Raw genomic sequence first — 21,755 nt, forward strand, 5'->3', positions numbered from 1 at the left:
TTCCATTCATGTGTCTTCAACGGCGCTATTTGTTCGCCTTTACGCAGGTTATGGATGTAAGAGTGACGCGGATTTAATCAGCTACACAAATTTTGATGGCTGTAAATTTTGATTGCCGAATAGTGTTCAATTCTTCCATGGTAGCGTTTTGCCTATTAAAGGTTGATTCATGACTGCAATGTGCAAAGTGGTACGACCTTAATACCACACAAAATGGACCCGTAAAATTGTCACCTACATTGTAAAACAATGCAGCATTACCCGGAAATATCTATGTGAAGTATAGTCCTAGTGCGAAATGTCAAAAACAACAGATGTAGTTTAAAATCTAAAATCTGTCAACTATATCTATGGATTTTTAGCTGAGAAAGCACAAAAGGTTACGAGATGTGTTTTGCAGATTTGCCAGACAGCATACGTGCATGATGTTTCGTGGAAAAGACCTTATGAAAAATTAACGACATTTTTTCCTAGAATTCAAACTCCAAATTTCAAACATCGAGGCTAATTATCTGTCCCTTAGATCAATAAGCACCCAGTTATTGCAGTGGTGCAAGACATATTTACCTGCGTAACGATGACGTTTTCTTCTGTTAGTGAGCTAAGCCCATTTCTTATTATCAAACGCAATGAAATTATTGTACCGTTTTACTGCTAGATTATTCTGAGGATGACTTGCACAATTACTAGAGAGAAAAAGTAGTAATTTTTGAATAGTAGATTTTGAATAGAACATAAATAGTTGACAAGCTGTACGGTTATTATGAATGTTATTATAACAATATTCATAAAAAGGATCTGAAGGCACATTTTAACAGTGGGCCTGTGTTTTCAGTAATCGCTAGTGAACGGCAACATACGGATGATGCCGCTGCTTTAAAATCCGTTGATTAATTAATCCGTTTAAATTAATACCGTTGCTTTAAAATCAGAGCTAAATCGCGCTGAAAGTGTCAAGCACTTGATTTACTGTGAAGTGTAAAGGCCTTTTAGGCCCTAATTAGGTACAAATAGGTAGGCTGAATTGTCGGCGTGCTAGAACCAGACACTCAAAATGATCATGCATTTGTCGTAATTACTGTCCGTTTATTTTTATTACCTCATTCTATTCCTCATCTATTGGCGACCACAGATTATGCTAGTAGATTATGTTACTATGAGTTACATTATGTGTAGTTACAGGCCTCGAAGGCAAAATCCTTGCCTTATTTAATTTCCGTTGATTTTCTGCTGCTGCTATCGTTCGCTTTTCCCTAGTGGCCATCCATTTATCTATCATTACATATTAACATGTATATTAACACCACATTTGTCTGATTATTCCGTTTCGTATTTGGCGCAAATGACGCTTTCCCTCGTCTTCTAATGCAAGAGCTATTGTTTACAAATACAAGAAGTGTACAATGTTTTTTTTGACGTTGAAAGTTTGAGCCGTTGTTCTTAAGGTTGCGAAAGTCAGCAATAATTCAGTTTTTTTCAATATCCGGCTAAACGATGCAGGGACCATGATACAGTACTAGTCATTAATGTCGAAATGTCATACAGTAGAAATATCTAACAAAGTAATTGTTACTATAGTTATGGCTGTCCTTAGCTTTATAGATTTGCTAAAGCTACAAAAATCACTAAAACTCTAATAGAAAGCGTTGTTAAATAACATCTAAAGCTAATACATTTGCTGATTCGGAAGATAATCCTCATTAGTCCATGAATACGTACTTGGGTCGGTAATGGCTCAATATCAGGTTGGGCCTCACTGACATGCGATGTGGTCTATGGGAAATGCACAAATACATCCGATCTTTATTGTATATACTGCGAAGGTGTAGTGACCTTTTGTCCGACGCCCGAACTCTGTGACACCTCAAAGTATGCGCAAATATCGTTTCCGATCGAGTGCTGCTTCAAAGTGACTTAGGAGCTAACAGAGAACTTCGGCGCTGCTAAAGTCTAAAGGTTTTTATACGACACAACTTAAGTTGCCAAAGGAGCCAATGCATGGCACGTTGCTATCTCTGTAAACGTACCCACTGTTTGCGGAAAAAAGTTGTTTTTGGGGTCGAAAAGCTTGTAATTTTGAACTTAGCCGGATATTGGCAATCCTTTAGATATTGAAACTAAACCTCGAACGCAATGCGGCTCTCAAAATTGGATACCACTGCTAATCGTTAAATTATCGACAAAGCGGCTCCGTTTTAGATTTAAGTTTGATAATATAGATTGCAGAGGAAGAAGGCTACCGCTAGGAAAAAGCTACGTTTGTTTTCTGTTATACATAAAATATTGGAAGGTCAATAAGCCGTTACACACTGCAGTTAGATCTCGGGAAATTTTTTAATAGACAGAAGACGCTCCATGGCGAAAATATACTTTCACCACGCTCAATCATCAGTGAGAACTTAAAGCTTTGGAGTCAAAAGTAATAGTAGCACTTTTGAGCTCCATAAGAGAAATAATCAGCTATACCGTCTATGTTTATTCAATTTGAGAAACCATGTATTTGGAAACCGGCAGGAAATCTAAGTTAATGAATACGTTATTATGCAATAGTTCAATGTGTTATTAAATCAACACGAAAGTACCGTGCGATGTGTCCCACGAACAAACCTGGGCAGTATTCGCATTCTACTGTGGGCGTACAAGGGCGTGTTTGCATGTTTTCGGTATTATTATTTAACCAGACACTGCAATGTAGTGAGCTGCCAACGTAATCTATTTGAAGAGTGTTCCACTGAAGCTGTGGAGCTACTCCTTGACGGCTCAAGAGTTGTCGCAATAGAGCATCTATTATAGGAGCCATCAGAACGTAATGATTTTTTCATAATGAAAATTGAAGCTCAACATCGACAAACAGATTTTTACATGACATCAAAACATTTTGAAATAGTATTTGAGTACGTTACTTTGAACATTGTCGAACAAAGTTATCAACCGTTTCCGATGAGTTCTAAAACTCGTATGATGCATAACAAACAGTATGAAACGCTGGATGGATGTTCGTTTGGAAGCAGCTCGGTGCTTCCAACAATGTAATTACCGCAAAAGCGTGGGCGGCTTAGCATATTGATTGTGACAGGATGCAAGATCGGTAAGCTCACAACCTATAGGATTAACAAGTGATGATTTTGAAGCATAGTACTTTAGTAATAACAGTAATAAACTATAAATAAAAAAAATATAAAAAATAAATACATTGAATGTAATCAATTTGATTCTTCTATCTTCTATTTTGGGCGTCCAGAAAGATAGTGCTATAACTAGAATATTAGTACGAGCAGTTTTTTCTTTGTTTTGTAAATAGTTATTCATATTTCTTGCGATCCTCATGTCAAGTAGAAACACATCAAGTGTTTATCAAAATTCATTTTGTTAGATTTAAAAGATGATACTAGGCGTTTTCTATGTTGGCAGCATTCATCTTATTTTCGTCCTTTCCGTCGCTAATTTCTCAAGTGCAGGAAGGTGCATCAGTACGTGGCTAAACAACACCGAGTTACTTGTCACACCAACGCTTGATTAGTTGAAATCTTTTTTGTTTTCATTGTGGCTTGAAGATCAGAAGACGTCACAGGCTGACAGTTGGAGTGATAATTATTATACTATAGTGATTAGATATTTATAATGAAGATGAACAGTTAAACTATGCTATGCGATATAAGCCTACACCACTTGTTTGTAGTGAGCTGAAAACTTTAGAAATACAAACAAGTTAACCGTACAAGGTTACAAACAAGTTAACGTTGTTATTTTTTGTTGGCCAAGTGTCACGTACAAGGTTACACACAAGTTAACGTTGTTATTTTTTGTTGGCCAAGTGTCAAGCCTAGCCTGAACGGTTCTACCGCAATCACTACCCATTAATCTCTCTTGTACTTTGCGTCGAACCAATGAGATTTTATCTTACAAACCGAATTATTTCAGGTTTGCCTAGCAACGGCTCAGAGCGAGTTGGTGCACGGTGCCCCATAGATACGTAACCATAGTGTGATCATTTTCTTAAGCATAGACCGTCCTCATTAACGTTCGAATAAACATTAAAGAAGATAGATACGTGGCGTTTTGAATTAAGGTTGGCTAATGTACAGTTTCTCATAGTACTAGAAAATTCATAAGAAATTTGAAAGAGAAAAAGGAGATTTGTAAAACGTCATATCACAATTAACTTTATTATTATTTATTATTATAATACATTAATTTCATTTGCTGAGCAATGGCGATAGATACTCGCCTAAACTAATTAAGTCGGTTTTCTAAGGGAATTTAGAAAACGCATTCAACCGATCAAAAGAAGGCATTATACGTAATATTTTGTAAAGGCCGTTCTGTAATGATTTATTATAAAGAAGCTAATTTATATACAAATCGTATTGACTAATATATGAATGTATGAGCCTATATATGCGTTAAGAAAAAGTACAATATGCTTGTTATACATGATAAAATCCGCGTGTTTTTCTTCTACTGTCTCTCCGGCTTTGTAGCACTCTGGGTCCATATCGCTCGGTTCTAGTTCGGATTCACGTGTGAATTATTTTTGAAGCCCTATTTTTTTCAAATCGAATCACCGGTTCAGCTCCTTAAAAAATCAATATTTTTCACAAAGTAAGTCGACAAATTGATCTCTAGCCAAAACATGAAGGCCCAGGATGCGCCTGAAGTAGGCTGGTGTTATGCGGTCGACCCTTAGTCAATGCGACGGCCAACGAAACTGTCAGCGTTTTTCGGGCAATGTGAGTTCTTAGTTGATTCATGTAGACCATCACCTGAACGCCACCTTAGAAAGTGCAATTCATTTGAATTGTGGTTGTATTAAAAACTGTCAGTGCCGACAGCGAAACTTCAACAGATTTTTGTCAGTCAGCCGTTAGTAATTACTTTTAATTTGAACACAGGTTTATGTGCACTGTTTCTTAATGCTGCGAAAAGAAGACTATTAATTCTGCCAAAATATAGGTCGAATAGCGGCTTTTATGTATTAAGCTAGATTGCTAATTCATGTCGCAATAAGCTGATAAAAACAATTGAAATTGTATACATTTTTCACCGTCTAGGAGAAGAAGCTTTGGCATTTCCTGATAATATCGTTAAATTATTTGAATTGACTGGCATTGAAACTGTCTGAAATATTATACAAATTATAATTTTTTTTTTCATAAGACAAACAGTAACTAGAAAGCTGCTCATAAGCGTATAGGACAACAACGAACGTATGCGACGACAATAAATTATATTCACAGTTGTAACTGTCGTAAAATAAGCTAACTGTTCTCTTTCAAAATAGAAGGGAAATTTCTAGTTTGATAATAGAAGTTGGACCGGATAAGTGTTCCTCTGAAAATTCTATTTGATGAAAGAGCGTTTTTTTTTTGTTTTTTGGTTAATTGCAAATGTAATCTCCTGTTGCCCTCCGCCCTGTTATAGCTAGTGATACTAAATATGATTGGAATGATCTAAAACATTGATCTAATAACGTCTGCCCCTCTTTTCGGCCAATAGAGATCACCTTCCGTTAAGTCATGACCACAAACGCTGAAACACGGATTGCTTACTTGTACTTAATTTTATGAAAATTTTTATAAAAATTAAAGTTTGTTACCTTGAAATTAATGTGGCACTGATTATTTGAAAACTATAACTATTAGAAATTGCCAACACAGAAATTGCGTGCTTCGTTTCGAAAAGTAACTCATTGGACGGAACTACTTTGCTGACACTGAGAACTTTAATTTTATTAGTTATCCTATTAACAACATAGATTGAGATATAGGTAAATACCGTGTGTATCTAACATATTATAAATTTTACAAATGTATTCGAAGCTCAATACTTCTTTGCTTTCTTTGGTACAATGTGCAGAACGTCTTCATGCAACATAGATTGCGTTGACAATGTATTGGAAAATTCAAGTCTTCTCCGGGAGACTTGAGAGGCCTGTTACACGCAAAGTGACGATGAGCTGCAAAAAGGGGCACTATATTATTTAGGCAATACAGACCGCATTAAATATCGAGACGAAAATCGCCGACAGTTCAGGACGAAACGAAGTAAAAATCCGCAAGTGGATTTTTTCGAGTTCAAGGTGTCTCTTTCTAACACCGTCCAGGTGTTTACTAAACAGGCATCAAGGATCCATATCGAAACTGACTACCAATGGAAAATAATGGAGGAAATCTAGAGCCGGCTAGGGCAACCTAGGGTGAATAATATTTATATAAAGTGCTCTGTTCTTGGCACTTCTCGCTTCCGCTCGTACAAAAGGTATTGATAGTCATCGAATGTGACCGAACGAGACCACGAAGGGCTCAAATAGCCTAGGGTTTAATGGTACACTATTTATCCGCCATATTCGAGATGGAAGTATCTGCGAACTATTCTAGGACATGCCAAAAGACGTCTCCGTCGACGACCATTGAAGAACTTATTCAGTACTTCGAAATCATGTGTTCCACTACGACACCCGTAATAAATCTTTGTTATTACAATGCCAGGTTGGACGATCCAGGATGCTCGCGGATTTCCGCTATTAATTTGTTATTCGTTTTTCATTATCCTAATTTTGAAGAGTTTAAATGAGTGGTTATGTATTAGGTATTTTCGCCTAAAATAACTATTTTCAGGAAGAGCGGCCATGGGTACTGATATACCCGTATTATCAATAATACCTAGTTTCAACGCACCCAACTCGAACTACCTGGACTCCCTAGCTTCTTCCATCAAGCAGGTTCTTTCTTTAGTCTTGGCTTAAATGTGGGCGAAGACACAAAGACCGTCGAGGAAACCATTATTCCTCAATCGCCGAAACAAATCGAATCAAACATAAGCCTTGGTTCGGTTCGACCTGGCTATAGTGCTCTGTACGAAGTGATAACGTTCTTTTTGCTGAATTGTAGCATAATTTAGAACCTCCGGCTGTCCCTAGCGAGAAATGGTGCCCATAGATATATGGAATACGACGTCGGAAATAAGCCGCTATCCCTAAACAGCCTTACGAATTTCCAGGTAACACCCAGATTTTGTACGTAATCTGCGAGACTAGTCGAAACTTACCAGTGAAACCTCCATATCAGTGGATACTGTATTGTGGACCTCGTAGCGTTATTGTAAGACCTAGGAAAACAAGAATAATGAGAGATTAAGTAGAAAACGAACTCGTAGTAACAAAAATCGTGGCTTTTCTTACGCATCTTCATCCCTAAGAGACTTCTACAGCAAGCAGTGCCCAAAAAATGCAGCGTCAAGAAATCTTATTGTCTGTTTCCTTTTAGACGGCTTTGTTAACGCTTGACTCTACGTTGGCTGCGTACCCCCAACATGAGGGATTACTTTTCGCTTAGTTATCCCAAATGACAGTAGAAATCGTATTACTAACTCGAAAGCTGGCACCTGTGAAAAACGAGTTTTTATTACAAGCCCCTCTTAATAGTACCTTCGATAAATAAATGCCTGGACTTACGTCGAGTACTGGCTTTATTAAGCTTTGTTTCAGACAGTTGGCTAACGGTACCCAACGAAATGTACCTTCGACCGGTTTGGACCTAAACCACCCACCACCATATGTCCGCAAATTCGGCCGGCAGACACGATATCACTGCGCTATCACAAGAATAGCGGTACTTACAGACTTATAAAGTTCCTTAAAGCCGAACAGGCAATATGGACCCTTTCGTAGCCAATTGACGTTTGATGTATAACAGATTCTTCTAAATGGCAACAAACGTGCTCTGTAGAAACTTCGTAAGTACCTCTACTTCCTTTGGTCCCCTAGATAAGATTATCGCCAAACTGGCCACGACGGAAATGGCAAACAATATTCCCGCGGCCTTGCTCTCACTGCTGCAGGCAAACCTAGTCTTTATCGAAGGGGATGTCGCGAGGTTAGGGTCTTTCCTGTGATTGCAGGGTGCGTTCAGGGGGATAACCAGAATGCGTTGCCTGTTTGCGTTAATTTCAGACCAGCCAAAATTGGCGACAGGCCTGCGACAGCTCAATAATACGTTACTGCCTGCTGACAATGTCGCTATCATTTAAGCTATACGTGGATGGGAGAAGCATCCTAGAGCTAAACCCGAGAGAAACAGCCATGACGTTTAGGCGGAGAGGCCGTAAGAAATGACTACATAAACGTACCGTATCAAGGTATATTTCCTTTGTTTGATAGCCGCATCTTCACTGAACATGCGAATAAGACAGTTAAAAACGTGAAGTATTTGTCTTGCAAAAGACAGAAGTCTGATGTGTTTTTTACAGGCTGCGCTCACTTGTTTCATTACATAAGTAGTTCTCGTTTCTTAAGCGTTGAAGCTAGATCATATCAACGCCCCAAACGCTCTCTTAGTTTCCACGCGAGCTCTCTCAAGAGATTCGCATCCTTCCGTTAGGATATCTATTAAAGTCATTTACTGTAGAGCCTTCTTAGCGTTCAGTCCACGTGATCACAAAAATTTCAGGTGGCCACTATATGAGCACGAATAAGTTCGTAAATGTTGATTGAGGGTGCGCTTCCTCGTTTATTCCTTTCGAAATCACTATCAAGAGGTCAGTTCGACTACTTTCACCCTATTTAGGACCGATATGGGGAACAGTAAAGAACTACTGGCTACGCATGCAAATTGGTGTTTTGAATACTTACTTTGTTGTACGAAGTTGTCCTGGAGCATGAAACGGGATTCCGTTCAGGACTTAAGAAAAATTGCTCTGCTCGCTGCAGTGCGAGAAGAGCAACGAGCATTATTACTAGAACATTGCCGGCCAGGCTAAAGCATGTATAATAACAATCCGTCTACAAAAGCGATTCACTAAATTATGGCTTTAAAATAGGCAGGCTAAACCTTTGGATTTCATTCTAGCAGCTGCACGTAAGTTTGCAGTTGGCAATAATGCGACTTCCCCCCGTAATCGGACGTTCCTATTAGATTATCAAGTTTTTCTTTCTGGGTAGTCGCAAACAACAACAACCTTCCTGCTGTTCGTCTGCTCGAACAGACATAAACGGTGAGCCTCCTAAGCGGAATTGCTGCTTTTGACAGGTTGCAAATACGGTGCAGCGCTGAAAGGACGGCCAAAAGTGTTGTCTTACAACGTCTAACCTTAGATAACTAGATAATTCAAGGAGCAACTGTGTAATTAATAAATTACTGTATATTCAATCTCTGTATATTTACAGTTATCTTTTTCATTGAAAAAAAAAGTAGTGTTTCAAGAACTTGACTTTGTCTATTTTTCAAGCGGTAAACAACGTTGTTAGCCCATAGACCTGTTGGGTCGCACAGATCGCCAAAGAAAACATCACTTTTTTGCATAATGCTCAATTTATATTTAGGTACTTTTCAATCTCGCTTTAAATGTGGGTTTTTTTTTTCTCATCATTATTACATTAAAACAATGATGTAAGGTCATCATTATGATTAATAGTATAACTATTAGCGTTATTGTCATTATCAGCATCATATTTTTCCCATATCATTATTTGCTTGCGTTTGCGCCCCTTCCGTTTCCCTATCTGTTTATCTGTTACAGTTATTTTCTTTTTCAACGTGCACTACTATCTCATTACTTAGGGAACCCATCTCGTTCGTGCAGCATATACGTATTTTCCTCGCATTGGCGACAACGGTATGATTATTATTACATAATCTTCGCTTTCATTCACTTTTTTAACCTGCCCTCCTGTTCGCTTACGAGCAGTTTTTTTTTACGTACATACTCGTACCTTTTTCGACTGGATTTTGCTTATTGCGCTATCTGCGTACTGCTCGCACCATAGACGACCTATTCGAGAGTTTCACTGGCAAGCAACGCTGCTCTCATTCTTATTGCTATCGTGTTAAATCCCAATGAACACCGCGATTAGCGTAAGTCAGAACAGCCCCCCGCTACTTTCGGGGACCGTATTGCTAGAAACAAAGAACTTAGCCAGAAACAAAAAGCCGACCCTGGTCGACATTCACTGGCGTCGCTTGTTCTGTACTCCTGTCAAGTTCGCTTCCTCTCGAAGTGGCCTCTCTTTCTCGTAATTTCCTTTCGCCATATTATTCGTTTCATCTCATTTGTCGATCTTTTTACATCAACATATCACGAACTACAAATTGTTCTCGTCAGCTATCACTAAACCTTTGCTAAAATTTGTGTCATCATTCTTCATTTATTTGATGTTCTACGGATGCATGCACTGAATATACTATCTTGCTGCCGTCCGTTCTAAACAGACAGACGTAGTTTGCTACATAAATTTGGTAGGCCGGTGACTGCGACTGTCTTACGTCGATCTTTTTTGCTGTCTCCTCCATTCTAGTAAAGTCGTTTCTACTCTTTGCCATTTTGCTTGTTCTTGCTTCGGCGGTCGTCTCCACTCATCCTTAGCAATGCCATCATCTCGTTTCAACAGTCTCCAGAGCGACTTTGGTTTCTACATATTTTTTAACTTAGTTAATTTAGCTCCCACACGAAAAAAAACAGACTTTTTCGTGTAGGAGCCTATGCGTTGTGTACCTTGTTTACATCTGTACAAGAACATCTGTATAGTAGTGTGTATTATTTCTGACTCATTCTGAACACCGTAACGAAACCCATAGCGCATTGTTGTAATTAGCAAAATGGGCAGTTTTACGATGATTTTGCTTCCTTTCTAATTATTCCGGTCCTGCTGGACCTCACCATGATTTGCTTGCTATACGACAAAGAAAAATATCGATACTAACAAAAATGCATTTCATGAGTCGTCGTCGTTGTATATAGTATAATAACACGTGTTGATTTTTCTTTTATTAGCTTGGTTTTTTTGCGTAACTGACTCCGTACGATTTTCCCTCCTGTTTCGTCTCAATTTTATTGATCCATTTCCGTATAAACGGTGCGCAAGATACGAAGATAATATTAGTTGTGCATTTGTTAAGTAATTATCTAGAATGTCATTTATGCGGAGTTTTGTCGCGAATTCGATACCAGATATAACTGTGGTTCAGCTTGTCTCTATAGACATGCTATCATGTTTTGGTTCGGCCCCATGAATTCCCGCTCCCGGAAATGCTACATGTAATTATTATACATGTTTGATTTGATAACAAGTGTCAAGGTCTATTTGTAGTGTCTGCTCTGATTTTCGTGCATTGTAGGTTTCGTTTATTTATAGGTTTGTCCCATGTTATTAATAGACAACTATTATATAATAACGGTGGTGGTCGTTTCAACAGGGTGAGGTCGCTGTCGTCGACAATTAAATGGCATCACGCAATAACATAGCGTATTTAGTCTCTTTTTTGCGTTTGTTTTAGTTGTTGTTGTTGTTGTTTTTTGCAATATTTATCTAGCAGTCGAGTGAATTGTCAGTACGCCTGTGAATTATTGTCACTATAGGTTCCTACATCTATGTGCCTCTATTGTTTCTACCGATGGGGCAACGTTAAAGTAGCTCTTGATTGACTGGTCAATGAATCACTCTCTACCATAGAATAATATTAGGTATTGATCATATAACAGGTCGGTTTAGACCATACTGCAAATGACGAGTTCATTAGCGAGTGTGTGGCATAAAATACATCAGTAAATCGCGTGTCTTCCCAACCATTTGATTTAAATGGCCTGAGCTTGTAGTAGTTTCAGGTCATCGTTCTCCCTAAAAATACGCTAGGTGTTTCTGCTGTCACACATCACATTTTCCCGCAACCTTTCCTAAATACTATTTAGTATTATTTGCTTAGGTCCACATCCACTCATAAAACAGGCGGAACAATAATTGAATTACGGACATCGTTGAGATTTTTCAAAGTTGTCTATGGAAAAATAAACATACTAGTATTATAGCTGAATTCGGCTATTGTAGTGCTACCTGGATTGATACAATCTACTGGCGTATGACGATAGCAACTTGGTTCACTAAACGGTGATTTTTCATTATTTTTCTTCCAACCAGTAGCGCGATGAGCTAAAAGATTCCAAGTTCCTACTTACGAGCTTGCAAAAATCATAAAGCAGTGTTGATGGGCAGCTAAACGTACCCTTAAACAGTTTCCCTTAGAAATGGTCTGGTACGTATTACTTACTCGTTTTCAAACTAAGCCAGGCAGTGAATTAATTACGTCATCATTTTGATTCCTATTCTTATCGATTTGTGTTCGCAGACAAAAATGGAAAGGATAACAGGATAGTAAACACATACACTATTACATAATGGCAGGTTTACGTTTCCTCTTGTTTGCTCATCGTCAGAACGTTGGGGTAGTGTTAGCAAGAATGTTCCTTAAGGGACTATATAGACGGGGTTCTAGCTGTCCGTGAAAGTTTAACAGGCGAACTCTCTCGGGCGGCGTGTATGACCACTTCGTGGCGAAAGGCAAAATGTTACATGGATTATTATTAACAATGAACACCCTTTTTTGTCGCCGTTACCGTTTGTCTGTTTAGATTGTACAAGCTGCTGCTCTAGAGTCGGCAATTGAAGAAGCCGACCAGAATCATTGTATCGTCATGATCATGCCCTATGATATTTTATCTTCGTCACTCATATAATTCTTCGCTGCGTTCCCCTTCGCACTGCAGCGTTCCGTCAGTACACCCGCTACCGGCTACTCATAATGGATTCATAACCTTTAGCCTTTGTCGATTTTCATCCTCTCCGATAAGTTAAACAGTCATGTTCAGTGATGTCTCCTAGTGTATTCTGCTTTTATTGTTGCTCGTAAAACATGTATGCGATATCAATAATAACAATTACCACTATGAGTGTTTATTTTCTCCGCTGTAGCGTACTCCATTTGATCGATGTCAACTTTATCGGGCCAGTCAACGAAATGAAATACAATTGTGCTCACTGTGTCTCTACTTCATCTTCACTACCTTCGAGTGTTGTCAGCCGTCTGCTTATACTGGACTTTGTTTTATCAGCTGACGTGGCGATTAAGCAGGATCTCACCTATCGACAATTCTCAATGTATGTGGTTAAATAATTTACTTCGAAGATGAGAGAAGGCTGACGCAGTCCTGAAACGTTTTAAGGAATCAACATAGGCCTAGTTTGTTGGCTGCAAAATGTGTTCAGTACGCAGGCAGTTTTGCGATTAATGCTAGATCCCAGGACTATGTGACATCACTAAAAAATTGATCGGAATGATCATGCTTCATATTAGTGCTTTTGTGTTGGATCCATATTGCAATTATCTCATCGTGTCACTGACCTGCAGAGAACGTTAGTCGATTTACTAGAATAGTTGTATCACGTCCTCGAGTCTTGCATAAGCTTCTGTGTGTGTATACACACTGTCAATTTCAATATTGCGAGCTTTTTAACGCTAGCCCGTACTTCTACGAAATGTCGGGAATAAGGGTATTCCAACTAATCACCATAACTTCTTCTGTATCTACACCATTTGGAAGAAAAAAGCGGAAAAATAATAATTTCACTTCATTATCCTGTTCTTTTCTGCCGCTGATGATGACGTGGGGGCGAGGAGGAGGGCAATTTCTTCTTGTTCACTTGTTATGGGGGCTTCGTTCTTTGCTTCAGTTGAGTTCGACATATATATCGGAAGCGATGGCGATGACAGCAGATAAAGGGCCAGCTTCAGATTGTTGTCTACCATTATTTCAAGTGTGATTGCGGACCGTGCTTTCAAAGAACAAGGGGCTAGCGACACCGCATTGTCCTTCGACAAACCTTTGTTTGTGCGTTGCCTTGAAAAAAGGAAGACGAAGAGGAGGATGACGGGTGACACGAAAAGAACCTGCTGCGGCCCCATTGTCTCCGTACAGTCTCCTGTTATTCTCGTTTTTCAGAAGGCTTTCTGTATAGCTTTCCTATAACTCTGTTATTACTCTATACGTTCGAAAGGTATTTTTCGTTAGTTTTTTTTTCTCTGTCCGGGCTATGGCAGAACGCTGGAGAAGACAGTCATCATATCAAAATAGACGATCAACTAAAATCTACTTTCCCCGATAGATTTTTCCTTAGCGTTGCAAACACAGCTTTTGCTCTTACCTCCGCAACGCTCCATCTGTGCTCCCCTCATCTCTTTCCTCTATCTTTTCATTTGAAATGTAGCGCTAAGGCGACATTAGATGCCGATAAAAATAATTTGATCAGCAGCGGGAGCAATTTTGCTGCGTGTAAAGCGTCGAGCTATTTCGAAGACGAGGCATTTCGGCGAAACAGGGGATTCGAGTAGCGGCGTGGTCCGCTGACACAGGCTCATAGAAAGGAAAAGTGCACCCGTTTTTTGCAGCATTACCAAGCTGACGCTTTAAAGACAATGCCAATATAGAATTGCACTATAATATTTCTATGTATTAGAACCTTGTGAGCATTAGTGAAAGCCAATTCGACGTAATGAGATGTTGCACCAGTAATCGATTTGGCGAAACTAAGCACGTGGATAAATCTATACATGTCATGGTTATATTGCATTACTTGCCAATAATACATATTATAGACGATAGGGCACCGTGTTAAAGTTAATCTGCGCTGTAGGTCCTCTACTCTGTGACATTCAGCTACCAAGAAGCGTATCTCTTGGACAGTCGTTTGTGTACTCGTCTTAGGGGAGAGTCCTTTTACGTATAAGCGCCTTGGGTCGGTTGCTGTTTTCAGGCACGAACGTCACGTCTTAATAGACGAGTCAAGTTACTGGGCTGATGGTCGTGGGGACAAATCGATAGGAAAATTCGTCGACGAGACTGACTTCTGCCTACTTTCTGCACAACTTCAGTGTAGCTATATCGTATGGCCATTTGGTGTGGCACATTCGGCTGCCACAGTCACCACATTGATCGTTCAACTAGAACGTGTCTGCGTGCGTGTTTTGGCTAAAGGACGTATCGACTAACGACAAAAATTAGTCGCTGCTATTGTCTGGGGCGCAGAGAACGCTCGATCAAATGCCTAATAAATACCTTCCTGAGTACCTAGACAGGTTAAAGGAAGACGACTATCATCCACTGCTTTCATCCAAAGCTGCTGGCTGTCTGAAGAAGGCTTTAGACGTTGGTTGTGGGGGGCGTATAATATATGTGTAGGCTAAATCGCGCAGGTACGTACAAGACAGCGCTAGAAAAGCCAATCCTATTACCACTATCAACAGCGGACTCGTAAGAAACAAGGTTGCTTTTACTGCTTCTTGCCAGCGGAGAGTCGACAATTTTTCTTCTAAGAGAAATATTCTATACAACTAAAAACAGAGAATAAGCGAAATCCCCCTGTACATATGCAATCAGCGATTGCCCTCAAAATAGCGGAAAAGCTCCAAACTATCCCGATGCTGCGGTCGGCCTGTTTTCCACATAAAGCTGTACTTTCGTCGTCCATCGAAGGCTAAATTGGCCAGCTACACGTCGTCGTTGTCATCGGCTATAGGTACTTGTACTGGCTACAGAAATGTCATCGGCAGCTGAAACAGTGACAGGCATACAACTCGTGCTTACCCGTTAGCAACTGAAACAGGGTTGACAGCAATGAGGGCTGCAGTTACGACCTAGTTGCTGACGGATTACACATTTACGCTTGCACCCAATCTGTTACCTCCGCCCATTACCCAAGTGCTCGATGGTCACTCGTGGTCGTTCTCTCGTTAGGGTCCGTTGCAAGGTGATTGTTACGAACTCGACAGCTGCAGTTGTCGCTGTCTCTATGACGAGCGAGGAACGAAGGACAAGGAAAAAGGATCCGCTTCGATGACTGCCAATTCTGTTGTTCCGCCACTTGCCGCTTGCTCGCGAGTTCGATCAGCATCTTGCTGAACAAACTCTTGTTATGCCTTCTCGACGTGGCGCTAACGATCGTTACATACCACTACAGTCAAAAAGGCCAGGCGCAGAACAACAAACCTGTCAATGACGAGTTGATGTACTTCTTGTTTCTATATCGTTCTGATTTTTCATTTTCTCATCACTTTGTATTCGGCGATTTTTGGGTTTCAGACCATTTTGAAGCAGCCATCTTCGTCTCACTCGTTTCTTTTTCTGTATTTTCTTGTGTCTTTAACGTTTGTTCGGGTTCGGCGGAAAAATGTATTAGCCTTATAGGATCACAAACGTGAGGTAGCCATAGAAACGATTCTTGCGTTCGCCGCAACAGCCAGTCGTTGGTCGATGCAGTTAGAAAGGGAGTCTGCTAGCAAACGCGGTAATCGGGAAACAAGAACGGATGGTCAGGCGGGCGTTCAACAGGCCGCCTCGTGGGCAAAGCAATTGGATAAGACAGTCTTTAGAAAAGAACACTGTTGTACCAGAGTGCCATATAAGGCAGCAGATGGGAGTTGCTCTCTGGCTGGCGGGCGGTCAGGTGAGCATCTGAGTGACGAGCCGGCCTGTTGGTGCGCGCTAGCCACAAACATGTTGTTTCTACCACCTTATTCTCCTCTCAGTCGCATAATGGCTTAACCTGGTGCGCGCGCGTATATCTGAAGCATCTCTTCCCGTCCATCGCTTTCGTTTGGACTCGTTTGCTTGGCCACCCGCTCATGGTTTGCTTGCTGCGCACTCGTTTTTCTCTGCGTCGCTATCTCTTAGCCTTTAGGATAACTCAGCCAAGCCAGACTAGCACACAAGAATAATTCAACTGAGAGACAGACCGGCCGACCGACCGCCCAGGTAAGTATCTATTCAAGCCTGCGTATTTCCAAGCCGGTCATAATGAAACTGTCGCCCAGAAAAGTCGTTTCAATTCGTTTCGTTTCGGGGCAATTCCTGGCACACACGAACTCCTTTGCCTGATCGTTTGCTTCCATGCTTCTATACACATCTCATGCCGTGCCTTAGTCCTTCTAGCTCTTGTTGTGCCTTCTCGTCCTCTCTCTGTATTCTGTTTCTAGCTCTGTCCTTAGCTCAAAAGGAAAATAGCCACGAGTAACGGGCAGACGAGCGAATAAGCTAGCCAGGTAGTGGACTGTTTGTTTTTCAAGTGGAAGCTGAAAGTGACGACAACTTCTCTTCAGCGTTTGCTGTAGGAGAGTCTTCGGTACTCGCACGTTCCTGTGCTAGGGATGCAGCACAAAGCTCACAACTACCAACCCCTGCCGTCTGGCAGGCGCTGAGCGAGCAGATAGCACTCTGTATTTCGCCTCCCTATCTTAAACTTTACAAGGCCGCTGCCGTTTTAGCCTCTTATTCGCCTTCGATTTGCTTTCTTGATCTCGGCTTTTGTCAACTCCTCCTCTTCTTGGTCTTTTCAGCGCTCTGTTCTCTGTTATCGAAGCGCTCTACCGGCAAACGTCTGCCACTAACCCGTTAGAATGTGCCTAAGCCCACGCCTATACGCAGTCTGAACCTAGAACACACTCGCTTCCTGGCAATGTAAAGACGATTTCGGCCCCGGGAACTAGCGAAATAATTCAAGAGCTTGTGGGGCGATGGACGGCGCCAAACGATACACTTTGTATCAGGCGTACATACATGTGTGTGTCTTCAGTCTATCCTGTTTTTTTTTAGCTTCCCCGCTCATTTTGCCGCTTTGACGTCGTCGTCAGTGTTTCTCTACGCTTTTTCTATAACCGCTAGCTGCGTTGTCTTTACCCCTATTCGCTTAGATTTGCTCGCCGAGCCCTTTATCCCCAGATCCCTCTACGTTTGCCCGCATGTGTACTCCCGACACTGCTCCCATCCAACAAAACATTGTAATGATCCACCGTTGATTCCGTCCTCAACATCGTACTCTGCACTTGTTTTTTTCCACAATTTGGTTCCTGCTTTCTTTCGAAGAGGAAGCTTCAGAGGACGCTGGCCCCAGCCGGATCAGGTTCGCTGCGCGGCCGTTTTTCAGCGCTCTTCCAGAGAAAGGGCACTTCTAGAGCAGTATTCTATGAAAAGTTCTGTATGGGGTAAAGGAGGGCAGCAAGTAAGCGCGCGCGTCGCCCAGTGCATATTGTGCCCGTTCCTGCCTTGGACGAAGCCACTAGGTATCAGAAACGTCCATAGCGAACGATTATGATTATGATAACGTTATAGGAATCTTGAAAACAGTAGTTTTTCCCTCGAGCGTGTCTGCTTCGAAGATGACGCTTGTTCAGTATTAGCGTACACAGATAGCCATATAAACGTAGACGTACGCTTATGTGTCTGCTTCGACACCAACACTGGTCTTCATGATGATTTGCGTAAACGGAACGAATCAAAAGATTATGACAAAACGAGCCAGAAATGGGTCGGACGCGGAAAATATATAATTCACAGCTAGACGAGTTGAATAAATTGGAACTGAAAGCAGACAGTCCGTTGACGATGCGCAGGAATATCGAAGAATTTGGAATAAGCTTTTGTTGCGTGCCTGTATGTGCGGTTATTTCTTTTAGCCTTTCCTTGCGGCGTTGTGTTTAATTAAGGCACAACAAAATTCAGCAGTAGGTAATACCAGCAAAAAAACCACAGCAAAGCGAGATACGAATTACAAACCAATATAGCGAGTAACGGAAGTGTTGGCTGTATTCCGCAATACCCTTCCAGCTGTCATTTGCAGACAGACCACCGAGTTCGCTCAGGGTCCTGGATGCGGGACGTACAAGCTCGACACCGTTCTGCCGTCTGTGTTACAACGTTAATTTGTTCGTGATTTTCCCACCATCAACGACCCTGCCAGCACAAAGAAATCGATACGTATTCATGGCGAGCTAATGGTTGCAGGGTCGACCGGGTGTGCTGTCTTGTATGGCATAGTGGTAGATGATTTGCGTTAGATAGAATACGGCAGACAAATAAGCGTTTGTCACTCCTAGATAAATATCAGGATTTAGTAGGCCCTAGATAATATGTTAAAGGTCAAAGAACGGTTTAATAAGGTAAGTCTAACGAAGAACTTAAGTAGATAGCTAAATGGTTGATGGTTGGAATACAAATCGGTATTGTGAGCTAGTCATGATGAAGTTAGATACGACACACAAATTCTAATCTTTAAAAACGTTCATGCCAAATTGAAAGTTAAATAGAGTCGCGATATACGTGACAATAATCAAAGGACGTATCCGAAGCTTAAATTCAATTGTTGTATTTTGTATTTCGCCTTGCTCTATGTATAACTTCGATTTCGAATGAATTGTCTGCCTGGATATCTGTGCGTATGTCTGTTTGTAACTTTGTAAATCATCGTAGCACAATGAACTTTTATTGGTTTTCTTACTTAAGATAATGTCAGTTCTAGGACCGACTGGACTGCGCAACGTTTGTTATCGGCCGGTTCAATAAAATGAATCATACTTTGATTTGCAACAACGTTGTGATGTTCAGTTAACACTATAGTCTCGTTTCACCATACTTCCTTATGGCTTATATCTTCTTATAGTTCACAATAGCTCAATATATATACAGTTATTTGTTTGCTTTCGGTCAGACAATATATATATATATATATATATATATATATATATATATATATATATATATATATATATTTATAGATATATACACAAACAGCACTTGTAGTAAATATCATTACCGTCGTCATCACTACCTATATATATATCAATGTATAGTGTCAGTGTTATGTCAGTATTGTTGTCGTCGACCGCCACTGGACACCATCGCTCCTATGGTTATCGGGGTTGATGGCGCCAGAAGTAACCCAGGCCCGAATTTAAATTTTGCTTCATGCTATGAGAATTTTACACGATCCATAAACCTGTAGAAGTCAGGGTCAGCCAACATTTTTTACGCTCAGCCAATCACGAGGTGTTGATCAAAGGAGAACTAACCCAACTTGGGTCGGAAGATAGCAATTCATGGGGCTGAGGAAACCTATAAATAGTTCATCTCATTGATAGGTGCTTACGTACTGTGTTATAATAGATAACCATTTTTCAATAATTCCGCGCCTTCGAACAAGCACATCTACCATGACTCTTGTGGTCACGGATGGACCTTTCCTTCGAGCTAGTATATATGGCAGAAGCAATTTACGAGTCGCACGAAATCTTCAGCTATATTTTCTAAATAGCTCTATTATCTATTCGTATTATTACACAGGTTGCTTATAGCATAACTACTTTCAACTTTTACGGAACAGGCTAACTTTGGGGAAGGTTTCCGCGAACGTGGATAGACACGTATCTAGATCGTTCATATTAGCTCGTTATGGTCAATCGGAAAGATATCAGTAGTATAGATTTCGCAAAAAATCAAGAAATTTCTTCAGAAGCTGTGCTTATATATTGGACAGCTTATTGATTCGAGTGTGTTATTGCTATTGCTACGATATTTCCAATCCTTTCTTCGGTACTTCGGCTTAAGCTTAACAACTTAACTTAAGCTTAAGCTTAACTCCCTATTTCGCTTATAAATCAAATGCTTCAGTGATAGAAGCCAATTAGTTATTCATGAGACGAGTCTATTCCCAGTCCCGCTAGTCCATACGCACGTGCCCTGTCATACCATTGCGGTACGCATATATTCGCGAATAGCTTCCGTGCTTGTGCGTAGCTTTATACAGTAGCTTATTTGATTCAAATATCGCGATTGATTACGACGACGAAAACGTGAGCAGAACTTACCACTGTCGACGGTCAGAAGAAAAATATAGATGCTGCTTTATTTCACTTTGTTGTTACCCTCTGGTCAGTCTCTTTACCATTGATGAATCGATTCCAAACTTGGCAAAGACCGATCGTTGGAACCGCAGTTGACCGTGACGCTCGAGGTGAACGCCCCGTTTATCGGGCAATCGCTAAGTTACGATCGCCTCCGGCGCTCCGACCGCATTAGGTTTCTGCTCCAGCTTTCAAGGATCGCCCCCTTTCTGTACCTGGTGGTTTTCTCTTCACTTCGTTTTAACTTGCCCCCCTTTTTTTTTTCAAGCCTCGTGCATGCCTTTTGCTAGCTCCCTGCCTGAACACCGCTCATTCGGATAATCTCCCTTTGATGAACAAAGAAGAAAAACAAGAACACTACTGGCATGTATATATATATATATATATGTATGTAGTGGCATAATTAATGCCCGAGGATGAAATAGAGGAATACAGAGTTACGGGTAGTAAAGAGGCGTCGTTTAACAATTTCGCATTATTACAATCGCGGCAGTCGCGGCAGCAGCGAGGAAGAAAAAGCAGACGAATAAAATGGAGCCTGATTTAACTAGCCCAAGCATGCACAAGAAGACACGGAGTGATATTATGTGATATAGTACTAGAGGTGTAACAAATCTGTTCGCGCTGTTGTAGATCAGCCTATAAATAGTAGTAGCAGGCAGAAAAGGGACTATTTCTTTCTACGGAATAGGATTTTCTCGTTTAGGCAATTCTCTACTATAAATTGTCATGATGTATGTCGACATAGCTTAGTGTACGATACCTCGCACGCATCGAAATTCTGACTATGTTACCTATCTGAATCTGCTATATGACTGATTAGGTGTAACAGTGTTGATGTAATCTCGTATGTACTTGCGCGTTTCAACGATTGTTTCCAGTTTCTTCTCTGATCTGCTCCGTCATCTGCAACTTCGACTAAATGCAAAATTTTTCTCTTCCGCACGTGTTCGTCCCTGGTCCTGGAACAGTCCAGGGGTGCGTGCCGGACATCACCAAACCCAGGACCTAATCGTTTTATTCGCGACCATTGACTTGCCGATCTCCATGCAGGCAAGACTATCACATTTAGTGCGCTCAGCTTTTCCACCATTATGACCATTACTATTACTAGCATTTATCTCGTTTTTGCTAGCGCCAACGCCGTCTCTTATATCATATTCTTGCAATAATCATTAACCTTTTACACTTATTACAATTTCATTTTAGTCACACATTTTATAGTCGCATAATTATCGGTTTCGTATCGATGTTTATCAC

The 21,755-nt window shown here is 40.7% G+C and overlaps 2 long non-coding RNA genes across 6 annotated transcripts in view; one reads left to right on the plus strand and one right to left on the minus strand.

Annotated features, from left to right (window-relative positions):
* The window catches only part of LOC147754612 (uncharacterized), a 28,527-nt gene extending 7,012 nt beyond the window's left edge, over positions 1 to 21,515 (plus strand). For 2 of the 3 annotated variants that reach the window (XR_015317701.1, XR_015317700.1), the window contains exons 2-4: positions 7,476 to 7,734; positions 7,952 to 8,136; positions 21,377 to 21,515. This is a non-coding gene — a long non-coding RNA (uncharacterized LOC147754612). The remainder of the gene's footprint in view (positions 1 to 7,475; positions 7,735 to 7,951; positions 8,137 to 21,376) is intronic. The other variant, XR_015317702.1, reaches the window with a different exon arrangement.
* LOC111254488 (uncharacterized) lies at positions 55 to 21,378 on the minus strand. 3 transcript variants are annotated; one of them, XR_002675047.2, is made up of 3 exons: positions 8,630 to 21,378; positions 7,048 to 7,107; positions 4,781 to 5,956 (listed from the first exon to the last, which is right to left on the minus strand). It is a non-coding gene; the product is annotated as an uncharacterized LOC111254488 (long non-coding RNA). The 3 variants fall into 3 exon arrangements; XR_015317696.1 differs by lacking the exons at positions 4,781 to 5,956; positions 7,048 to 7,107 and adding an exon at positions 55 to 4,774; XR_015317697.1 differs by lacking the exon at positions 7,048 to 7,107.
* Positions 21,516 to 21,755: the final 240 nt, after the last annotated feature.

This window comes from Varroa destructor, unplaced genomic scaffold (genome assembly GCF_002443255.2).
Source record: "Varroa destructor unplaced genomic scaffold, Vdes_3.0 BEIS01000007.1, whole genome shotgun sequence".
Classification (NCBI taxonomy): Eukaryota; Metazoa; Arthropoda; class Arachnida; order Mesostigmata; family Varroidae; genus Varroa; species Varroa destructor.